This window comes from Lynx rufus, unplaced genomic scaffold (genome assembly GCF_022079265.1).
Source record: "Lynx rufus isolate CCGP_SWC_20201006 ecotype Redwood Valley unplaced genomic scaffold, mLynRuf1.p SCAF_4, whole genome shotgun sequence".
Taxonomy (NCBI): Eukaryota; Metazoa; Chordata; class Mammalia; order Carnivora; family Felidae; genus Lynx; species Lynx rufus.
In genome coordinates, this window is record NW_025814856.1 from 143077660 (window position 1) to 143090166 (window position 12507).

The following is a 12507-nucleotide window of genomic DNA, read 5'->3' on the forward strand; positions in this document are numbered from 1 at the left end:
CAAGCCTGCTTTCATTGCACTTGGGAGTTATTTTTCAGAGGCTTCTTTGTCCCTCAAGCAAATATTTCTTTTATAAGCCCAACCATATACCGATTCCAGCTAAGGCTGGGCCTATTACACGTTTATTATAAACTCCTTCATCTAATAATTTGTTATGCAACTATTTTATCTTACTCACTTGAGAATAAGAGCCTTAAGGGACATCTTCATTCATTGTTGTATATCAAGTTTAAAGGCAATTTGTTATACATGGTAAGTAGTAATAAAGAGAAAAAAAAATGAGCAGAAAGCAGGGCTCCTGGGTGGCTCAGTTGGTTGAGTGGCTGACTTCAGCTCAGGTCATGATCTCGTGGCTTGAAGGCTTATGAGTTCAAGTCCTGAGTCAGGCTCGGTGCTGACAGCTCAGAGCCTAGAGCCTGCTTCGGATTCTGTGTCTCCCTCTCTGTCTGCCTCTCCCTTGCTCATGCTTGGTCCCTTTCAAAAATAAACATTAAAAGTTTTTTTTTTTAAATGAGCAGAAAGGAAATAGAAAGCAGAAAATAAGGAAAAGGGGGTGGGGTAGGAGACAGAAGCAAAAGTCTAAAAGCTTCCAAAATTCCATCATGAGAATTAAGACTTAATAAAACAAACTAATAAAACTTACAACATAGTCAAGCAAATAATGGAACATTTATAACAAAGTAAAAACTTTCCACTTGCAAAACTAAATGTCATTGCAAGAAGAAAGCAATAGAGCTTAGGAATTAAGGCAACTGAGAAATCTTTAAAGAGAGAATCAATGAGACCAAAAAATGCCATGGTCTGTCAGATTCATATCATCCACTAAAGAGATAAGTGAACAAAATCCTGACTCCCAATTCCTTATTTCATCGGTCTGTTAACATTTAATAATTTAAACCGTAAAGCAAAATACTGTTTTATCTAATGGTTATTAAAGCTAAAAGTAAGACAAATAGGAGTACATATAAGGGCATCATATGCATCAATATTTCTTAACTCTTTGTATCATTTATAAAACTGATTCCTTTAGTATATACATATGAAGCAAAATCAACTATTAAAACACCACATCCAAAATTCTGTTTTCCTGGGACACATTTTATCACTTTGGCAACATAAATGGTTAGGGGGTATCCTGTCCGTCACAGTCCTATTCTTTTATATGGATGATATGCTTAGCAAACATGCTTCCCAGCTCTTTAGACCAGTCATTACATTTTTATTAAAATGCAGATTCTCTCTCCCTATTCCATACATAGTGAATAAAAATCTCTGGTAGTGAGGGCAGGGAATCCTTATTAAAATGATTTCCAAATTATTTGAAGGCGGATACCCTGGCTCTTGCCTTCAGGCTGACATTTAGAATCACTCTTCAGAGTTCCCTATTGCCCATGTCAGGAACTATCCAAGAAGATTACTGCTTGGATCTCACTTCTAATGCATTTAGGCATCATACCTGTCTTCCCTGTTTCCAGTTCCCAGTGTGTTCACATTTTGGCTGGGTCCACCAATGCCCAAACTCCATTCTTATCCATCTCCATTTTTAATGTGGTAACCAGAGAGTTCTTTTGAACTATCTGAAATATGTGAGGACCTAAGTTCTTCATTCCAAGTATCCCAAATGCATAAAATAACAAATCTGAGGTCTATCTAAGGATATCTTTGAGAGACTAATAGTGAGCTGATTTGCCACAACTGATGCTCCAAACGTACTTTCTCCTGTAGTTAAGCCTTCGTAGATGAGCTTCAACTCCAACATACTGCCGGCCCAGAAGCTGGTGCTCAGATTGTACTGAACTCCTAGATAGTGGAATCAGTATGGCCAGGAGAGAGAGAGAGAAAACCCAAAACATGTTCATATTACCCTTTTTCAACCTGCTTGCAGTACTGTGTGAGATGCTTTTTTCCTCTCTTAGAAGCTATTCCCTAGCATATGTGCATCCAACAGTCCAAACAGGTTGGCATAATTAGAAAAGGAGGAAAGTATAAAATATACAGTGTATACTGTATATACAGATACACAGTTTTACAATTATTACATTCCAAAATAATGAGAATTATCACAATGAACCATTGCCACGTTTGGTCTTCTGGCCAAAATTTTAAGGCACATTTTGAAGAGGACTAAAATTCATAGGCTTCTGTTAAATAAGTACAAAACTCAAAGCTTAGTGTCATCTGTCTCAGAGAGGAAAGCTAGTGCAAAATCCATAAGAAAGTATTAATTGAAAACCAACATTGCCATTGTATTAACAGGAAAATGTCATTAATGCATTCAAATCTTTATCACTTAGAAAGGCCAGATAGAAGACAAATCAAAATATGAGATCAATATAGAAAACAAGTTTTTTTTTCCTTTTTAAACTGGAAATCTCAAGATACTTCAAGAACTACCACAATGTTATTTAGAAGTAGGATCCATAGGTGTTAAGAGCTGAGTATATCAAGTATGGAATATTGTAACGTAAGAGAATGAAAGATGCTGTAAAACACGAGACTGAACAGAAAGAGACACATCCTATTTTTCAGGTAAAATCTTCTAGGTGATCTATAAATACAATTGTTTGGTCAAGCAAGTGTTTTAAAGAAATTGCAGTTAGTGTGGCAAGAACTGGAGTTAATATTCTGTCATTTGAATAGTAGATGAAAATGTAAGAAGATAGCCTGTATATAGATGATTGCATAAACCGCTTCCTTTTTTGCTACTGACCATGAAGATGTCACATAACCAGACGGAACACTGTTGTAAGGATTCAATATGACTTTTAAATTAGAAGTATACTTGTATGCAGCACAATTAGAGAATAGAATATGAAAATATACCAACATATTGGGTAGAACCCAATTATTTGGAACTTCGAGAATATATTTGGAAGAAGTAACTGAACTTCTAAAGCATATACTCCAAAATCACAGCAGTGAATGCAATACAGTTTGTCACACTCACCAACAATGTAATTCATGTGATAGCAGATGCCCTCACACACCACGATTAAGAGACCCAAGCTCCCCATCTTACATCATCACCCTCCACTAGGACCATGAAGTCTACTGCTCAAGCAAAAGATTGGGGAAGACCATTTTAGAGGTGGTTTTGGGGGGCTAGTCCTAGAAGAAGAGTACATTACCTTTACCCAAATTCCATGGACATACCTAACTAATGGAAACAGAATGATATTCTAGATCTGTGATCAGGAAAAAAAAAAAACAATTTGGTACAATTATGTCTGATATTTGAAATAGAGTTATTAATTTTTATATTATTATTAAGCATTTTATGGGATAATGAATTTTATAACAAGTTATACACTGGAAATCACATTAACCAATACTATATATATATATATATATATATATATATATATATATATATATATTTATATATATAATGATTTAGTTCCAATATATAATTTGCACACAAGGTCTACATCAATGGTTTGCAAAGAATATGTTTTCCTTGAAATATTCCATTGCCAGTAATTCTTAGTCTTTCGATGCATGAAAGAGTAACAAATGTGATTCTAAGAAGCCAATAAAATATAGTGTCTTAATGGCATGCAAGAGTTCTGCAATGGGTTTTTGGGTTAGGAAAAAGGATTTGCCTTTTTGTAGTTAACATAATTCTTTTTAAATATAGAAATCTGTTTTAAGAGATATGATGGGGCTAGAGACCATGTTATAATAAATCTAAAGCAGATTTCATAAATAAGTTACCCAAAGTCTCAGTTTTCTGCAATTGATTAGAATAGGATATTTAGCATATTAATAGTAGCTAACAATTGGTTTCTGTGATAAAATTCAGAAGGGATCTTTTTGAATAATGTTTTAAAAATTCTTACCATTGGATTTTCTTTTTTCTAATCCAAACACATAAAAAAGAGCAGAGTACTGTTACAGGTCTTACTTAATTTAAATATGGATAGTTGGAAATCTTAAAGTTTGGAAAGTCAGAGGCATTAAGAGAAAGCCATAAGATACCAGGAATTCGGGGAAAATATAAAATGAGTAATTACCATATGGATAATACTGCTTTTTGTACCCATGTTTTGTGGTTTTATTCTGGTTATCAAAGGAAAGGTGTTTTTGCTACTGTTAATATTTTGTGTGACATTGAATAAAGGAATCCATGAGGGAGACAGGCCCATGTGTAGGTTCCCAGGCTTAGTGACTCGGAAAATGACCTTCCTTCTCTGAGCCTCATTTTCCTCATATATAAAATGCTATATACATCATTACGTTCACAGGTTGAGCATAAAAGAAGGTTGAGTAGAAGATGTAAAGGGATGAACAACTACCTGGAATCAAGTCAGAATCATTGGGTAAAGAGTCTTACCACTTAGGAACATATCATGACTTTGTTTCTTTCAAATGAATGAAATAAACTCCACCCTACTTATTTTACAAGCGTAAAATTAAATTATGAATATGAAGGGATTCTATGAAGGTAGGAATGTTAACAACTCTAACGTGTTATTAACAGCAAAACATCACTGTATTTCCTCAGATGAAATCTAAGGCGACCGCAAGTGGGGTTCTCGCACAAACCCAGGTATGTAATGCAGTGAGGTGCTGGTTGGTTTCTTTATGAAATCCTGTCCCTGAACAGAATTCCTATACCATATTGAATGCTACTTGCCACCAGCCACCTTAGTTCGGCAGAGGGTTAACCAAATTTCAATTCCTGCTTATTTCACAACATAAAGAAAGGTTGTTTTAGAGATCAGATGACTTTTAGCTAGAGTAAGTACAGCAGCAAAGCAATGAATGTTGTCTGGGAAATAAAGAAATGCGAGAGGTAATCAATTTCTTCCAATCTTCATTTTGCTCACCCACTTGATTTGAAACCACATATTGCTTCTCCCAAAATTAACAGTTAAGGCATCTCTTACAACTCTACAAGCATTATAGTATACACTCAATTTTGAGTATATTGAAAACCCTATCATAAAAGATCTTCTGAGGCATCTATATTTAAAATAACAGCATTTTCTAGTTAAGCCAACAAACTTAAACATAGAAATAAAGAAATTTCTGGAGAATTAGGTCTCTGGTATAAGCTATGGTTAACTATGTGCATATTTATTCATTTATTTTACACAATATGCTCATTTGTTTCTAAAGTAGACAGTCCGGTTTCAGTGTTCATCATAAGCTCAATTTGGTTTTACTTCCTTACTGTGCTTTCTTGGCATCTGCTTTTATGGAAATATAGCTGGTCATTACCACAGCTTTGCATGCCTTACAACTGTGTTGTTTTTCATGCAAAACAGACATTTGTGAAATAATTACAGATGGGAAAGTATGCCCCATGGAGTTTTTTCTTCATTACAAAATTATCCTGTTCTGATCATTTTTACATTCACTTCATTATAAGGGGAAAACACAGGGAAAGTAAAATATTTCCATTATGATAGCAATCTTCAGAGTATTTGTTCTTACCAAGTGGGAAGTGATGGATTATATATAAAATGAAGGATTTTGGAAAGATTTAATAAATTATTTCCACTCCCCCTTTTCACCACCCTCTCCATTCTCTGAAGAATAGCTTCTCCTGATAAGGTTCCAGATGTTATAGTCATTGTGGACATGTCAGCTGAAATCCATAAGAGGAAGACTTGCCACAGAGCATTGTTTAGTCATCACTGTATCCAGCTTTCCCTTCCATCTTTCAGTAGGATAACCTGGAGCTGAATATTCCTTATATATTATTCAGATCCTTTCTCCCCACTTCTTACCCCTGCCATGTGCCCCAGAAAATTGATGCATATGGTTTGTATCAGCTGGAATCCCTTGCCTTCTCATTCCCAGTCTGGTGGGAGTGAATATTTCTAATGACTGAAATTTTAAAATTCAATTATCAGTGTTCTTACAATATATTCCTCAAATGTTGGTCTTCCTTCTATCTTATTTATATTTTCACTGTTTATATGAATCTTCCTCAAAAAATACATTTAAAAACATAAGACATAGGAAATTCATATCCCTGTGAACTCATCTCCTATTTAGATTCTGGATGATCAAATATAGATGTTAAGGTTAAAAAACAAACAAAAAACTTTGACTTGGAAGACTTTGGCTATGTCTCCTCTATTCAGCTAATTTGCTGTGTGACTTGGACAGAATACCTTCTTTCTGAGTCTCCTTTTCATCATGCATATGTGTGTGAAACTCCTTTCCAATGCTAATAGGCTATCATTCTAGAACTCCGATCTCAATCCTCTTGTGCTTCTATTTCCACAGAAACACAAGATGAGTAGGGGCCTGTATTGTTCAGGAAATAGATGGCATGTTCAACAAAGACGATCTGACAACTTACTGAAGGGACTACATACAACAGATTAGCAAAGAGAAACAAAGAAAGGATGTTGGTATCTGAAGGCAATTCCAGTTTGAAGACCTTGCCTCCATTTTGTTTGGGTTGGTAAAGAGAAAGAATTACCAGAAACTGAGGAATAAAAGCTTTAGGAGAGGATTGCCCAACAGGAGCTATGGACTTCAGTAGAAGGGCACAAATATTGCCAACTGAAGCCTAGCAGTGATAGAGACAGGGCATACATCCTTGACTTCTCTCTTCTCTGAAATCACCTGTTATTGCTTTTCAAAGCTTTACCTAAATGGACAAAAAATGGAAATATAAAACACTGTGATATTATCATTCTAATGGGATAATTCAATTGCTAAATGTCATTCGATCCAAATTCCACAAGTATCTGTCATAAATAGACAAATACCTAGAATTTCACTATGAGTACACAGAAAACATCTCTGCTGTGGAATATAAATCAAGAGATTATTTGGAAAAAAAGGTGTCAGTTTATTTTATATTCAAAGGGGGTGCACAGTAAAATAACCAACATCTATGGCAGTAATGAATAACATCAGGCCATGAGCCTCAGAAAAGCTCCATTCCTTTGAATCTGGCTTTTGGTATAATTTCAAACACAGCCCACATGCACATATACATCAAAAAAGATTAATGGGAAAAATACACAAATCAGTCAGTCCATCAGTATGAAACTGCTACCAGAGAGGATAATGAAACGTGAGGAAAGAATAACCTGGCACATTTCTTCTAACAAAATGAGGACCACTGTAATGGTCATTGTCAAGAATTGGCTGAGTGGATGCAGCCCTCACATGGATTAGGCTGGCCTTCAGGATCCAGGATGCCCTTGAGCATCAGGTTCTGGTCCAGAAACCAGAAAGAGTGATGGCAATAGACCCAACTGATGTTTTCCCCACATCACATGGTTTGACCTTTACTTCTCAGCACAGAAAAAAAAACAGAAAACTGTGAAAAATAGTTAAGATTACAGGAGATTTAGGTTCATCTTATTTATCTTGGTATTTCCAGTACCTATCAGGGTGCCATTAAATGCTGATACTTATAGTGAAGTTATTAAATGTTAGATTGCATTGAAGTAAAAAAAAATTTTTTAACGTTTATTCATTTTTGAGAGACAGAGCAGGGAAGGGGCAGAGAGGGAGACACAGAATCTGAAACAGGCCCCAGGCTCTGAGCTGTCAGCACAGAGCCCGACCTGGGGCTCAAACTCACAAACTGCAAGATCCTGACCTGAACCAAAGTCGGACGCTCAACCGACTGAGCCACCCAGGTGCCCCAAGACTGCATTGAATTAACTAGAGCCCCTTCACTGCCAAGAATCTGTTGTACAAACTTGATCAAGTTGTTTTGACTCTGAACTTCAGTTTCAACATCTGAAGATTGGGAATTATAATAGTACTGCCTTCTGGGTTTCCCCCCTCTGAGAATGAAAGGAGATAATGCACATGAATATACTTTTTGAATTTTAACAGATTAAAGACTGAATGCTTGTGTTTGTGTTTTAACATGTTATGGGTTAAAAAGGAATACTAATTTCATCATTGGCATTCTTCTGCTTCATCTATGGTTAGATTTATATAAAAATTGTTAGCTTTATTTTCTTCAAGAGATTCAATAATAATTTCAATAAAAAATGACTTGCAAACAATTTTTAACACACATGGCCTTATTAAAAGAAGATTGCTCATCATTTTTCCAACATAGATGAGAGTTCCATACTAAGGACACAAACAAAGCTATGAAATCTGGCATTTCAGAACTTGTCTAAACAGAAGATGTTGTCCACAAGGGAGGTCCTACTGGCATGAGAAACCACTGAACCTTACCAGTGAGAAAATGGCTAAACCCATTTATTCCTAAACAAGCTCTGAGTGTCTGTGACATCCAGTCTGGGACAAGGACAAGAAGGAAGTGGTTTATATAGCACAAAAGAGTGCAGTCCTAGCAGCTCAAGGGGCTTCTAAGATAAAGTGCATAATAAATGAGAAATTTCTAGAGGTGCTATAAGCAGATTTATCCCTGTGAGAGAATGAGGTCCTTTCTCTTCCCCTCTGGAAAAGGTTATAGCATCTTTTGAAACAAGATCAGTGTTAGTGATGATAGAAATAGCTCTGTCAATTGGCAAAGAGAAAAGTAGCTACAGATGAGAAATGAAGGCAGAGGGGACAGAAAAATCAACTGAGTACTGCTCGGTACTGTTGAGGCAAGAAAATGGTAGGGGTTACTTGAAATACATGTGATTCTACATTCCCAACAGATATCAATCTTTGGGGTGTGGGAACAAGAAGTGAGAATTCTCTCAATCATAGGTTATTCATAAACCACTTCTAGCATTCTTCATGTTCTTTACTCTTTATGATAATAAAATGCTTACTTCTTTAAAATATTTTAAGTAGCGTTTACAAAAATTTTAGCCTTATAGCAAATATTCACAAACTGGAAGACACTAGCAACATTGGCTAGTTTTCAAATAATATTTAGATCTCCTATCAAGGTTAAAAGTACTATTTCTAAAATGTGTTACTTCTTGAAACACTGTTAAAAGATCTGTATAAAGTATACCATGCATGTAAACTTACTAATATCTATTAGCAGAAATGAGTCACCAAGGGCAGAAGACAGGAACACTATGAACATATAACACAGAAGCAGCTATGATCAAAACTGTTTGTTGGAGCCGTCACTGATTCTCTCTGAAGCATCTCTGTGCTTGTTTTCAGAAATGTCAGTTTTAACCTTTGACTCTGAACATTAGCATTTCCTGTTCTTGCTTTCAACTGGACATCAGCGGTTTCCTTCAAACAGGAATATCTCTACATTGATTGTCAGGCTTTAATTCTTTCAAGAGAATTATAACACTTTTAAATCTCATGTTCCCAATTTCTCAACTTATTTTTAAAACTTTGGATGCAGGAGTGCCTGGGTGGCTCAGTCAGTTAAGCATCCAGCTCTTGGTTTGAGCTCAGGTCATGATGTCACAGTTTCTAAGGACTGAGCCCCGCATCCGGGTCCATGCTGTCTGTGTAGAGCCTGCTTGAGATTCTCTCTCTCCCCCTTGTTCTGCCCTCCCTCCACTCCTCGATGTGCTCTCTCACTCTCTTTCAAAATAAAACTTGAAATAAAATTTTGGATGCAGAAAAACTAACTTCTGGAGAATCACTGAGAAAACGTTTCTCTGCACGGGAATCCTATGCAAGACAAATGGTCTTCTCCATGTCAATACATGGCATGACAAACAGGCAGTATCTAAACTGTCATCTGAGCATAAGCTCTTGATTTTTCTATTTCCCATACTCTCCCACCCAGTCTTCCCAATCTAACTTTAAAATATATCCTTAATAACTCATCTCTCCAACTACAAGCCCACCACTACACCTCTCATCACATGACCCAATAGTCTGAGGTGGCCTTCTTGCTTCCTTTTCTGACTCAGAAAAATTAACTCACCAGAGTAGACAGGTCAAAATTTTAAAGTTGAATTCTTAACCAACTGAGCCACTCAGGTGCCCCTAGGTCATATATTTAAAATGAGTTATAGGGCGCCTTGGTGGCTCAGTCAGTTAAGTGTATGACTTTGGCTCACGTCATGATCTCACAGTTTGTGAGTCGAGCCCTGTGTCAGGCTCTGTGCTGACAGCTCAGAGACCAGAGCCTGCTTCAGATTCTTTGTCTCCCTCTCTCTCTCTGCCCCTCTCGCACTCGCTCTCTCTCTCTCTCTTAAAAATAAGCATTAAAATAAAATAAAATGAGATTTAGTTTGCTCATTTCTAATATGACAATACTGCTTTTCCTCAGAGTTGTTGTAAAATTACATAGGACTAGTTCATGAAAATACTTACACAAACCAGTATGGAAATGGAAGATATTAAAGCCATAGAGAATTTTAAGAAGTTATAAACATGGTACAGCTACATTAAAAATGTATGCTAAAATCTAGAAAAACTAATCACATACCTATTTTTTTTTTAACTCTTACTTTTTCTTTTAAGGGGTAAAATATGAGTTGCCAAAGTTATTTTCCCTAATTTAGAGTTTGAGGTTTTAGGAAACAGAAGGAAAAGCAAGAAAATTACTTTCCATTGAGTACTTAAAAGGTGATCCAAAATCATGCTAAGATTTTCACATATTAAAAAAAAAAGATTTTCACATATTATTCATCACTGATGCGGTATTGTCACTTTAGTGTATAAATAATTTGGCCCCAGGAACATTAGGTCTGTAGATCACCAAACCAGGTGCTTTTCCTACTGCATCACTTTGCCCTCATCCGTGGCTGGGAAAATGGGCTAATGCGAAAACCAGCGGTTTTGTTGGAGGTTACATTTTCAGATGCCAGTTCTGCTGATACCTTTTTCAGAGAACTCCACCCCCAACACCTACTAAGAGGTTTTCAGATCACAAGACTCCTTGTCACTTCAGCACCCCTCCTCAAGTATGTACACCTGACCTAAGAAAAATCTGTGGTCTGGCTTAAAAAAAATGAGTCAATTAGATGGCTTCATTGGGAACTTGAATTAAAAACCAGAAGCAAGCATCAGTTATCTAGGGATTTTGGAACAGATAGTTTATGAGGTCATAGCTGGGGAAAAAACAGAAAATTTATGTAACAGAGTCAAGAGTGAGATTGGTGCCCTAACAAGCCAAAGTTACCCACAAGCCGAGACTGTTAAAGAATAGAAATAATAAATTAAGGAAAAAGACAAAAGAGCAAAGGGCATACATGATGAGATCAGGGAGATCATGCAGCTCCTAAGAAATGAAAAGTGAACCTTTGATTTCCTACTACTTAGTTTCAATCCCTATAAGACTATGTCGCTTATCTTTGGATACAATTGCCTGCTATCTTTATAAGAAAATATATTTCCCCTTCTTTTTTGTGGAGCTAGTTGCACAGTCTTTGTTACTAAAATGACCATAACTAGAACAGATTATGTTGCCCGGAAAAAACCTGTGTGTGTGTGTGTGTGTGTGTGTGTGTGTGTGTGTGTGTGTGTGTAGAAAGTCTGTTTCACCTCAAGGTAGGAGTTTGTTTTATTTTTAGATAACTTTTATCTGCTACCTCAGTTGGAGAAAGGAGTATAAATCTTGCTTTTAGGAAGTCTTGCTTTTAGGAAAGAAAGCAGTTCAAAAATAGAATACAAAATGAGATAAATCATCATTTGTTACCTTCTCCCAGTCTCAGTCCTGTAACGTGAAAACTCAGCTTTACATGATGAAAACTACATCCATCACATAGCCACAATTTCTGAAGAAATTTAGTGTTTCAGGAACAAGCAATTAATACAAACAATAGCAAATGAGGATTCCTTAAACGGCTTAAAGATGGCCATCACAGCATTCAATTAATGTAAAATTTTATTGCAACTATTAGTGTTTCATTGACTTAAGCTAAGCATTTTTATTCAAAATGAAAGCCGCACAAACGAATGTGCATTTGTAACTTACAGCCCTGATAGTTGAAGTAATAAAAACACAGAGACAAGGTAAACATGAGCTATGGCTGATATTTAACAGAAGGACACTGTAGCAGACGAACCCAGAAAAAGTCTGCTAATTATATGCCAGGACTCTAAAGGAATAAGATTAATGTCCTCATATGACTTAATAAACCCAATTTAATTATGTTATAGTCACACTACTCTAACCTCAGACCGAGTTGTAAAGTGCCGGTATTCTGGTTTTAATAAAAAGTAAAGGTAGGTTTTCTGAGTGTCTGAATGTTTTTAGGCGTGGATATATAGATTGTAGTTGGGTTTCTGGATAGGATCAGAAAGAATAAAGTACACAATGTAGATTTAAGTGTTCAAGTAGGAGGGGCGACAGTTGTGAAGCATTAGCTCAGCCCCCACACAGGGAGGGGGAAAGTCATCTCAACAGGTTGTTCTTCAAGACAATCAAGAGTCACCCATTGGCTGAGAGCAGAACGGTTTTCTTGTTAGGACTTTCTGTGAATACCAAAAGGGCTGTTTTCCCACCAACCATTTACTCTGGCAGTTCTGTGGCTCCTCTGCTCTGCTGTCACTTATTGTTCCATTAATTTCTTCTTAAACATGGATGATATCCTGCAGGTGACCATCCAGAGGCCTCTGTCAAGACTCATACTAATCCCTCCTACAGTCCATACTCTTTGGCTGATGGTCGCCTGAAGCAAACGCAGAAGC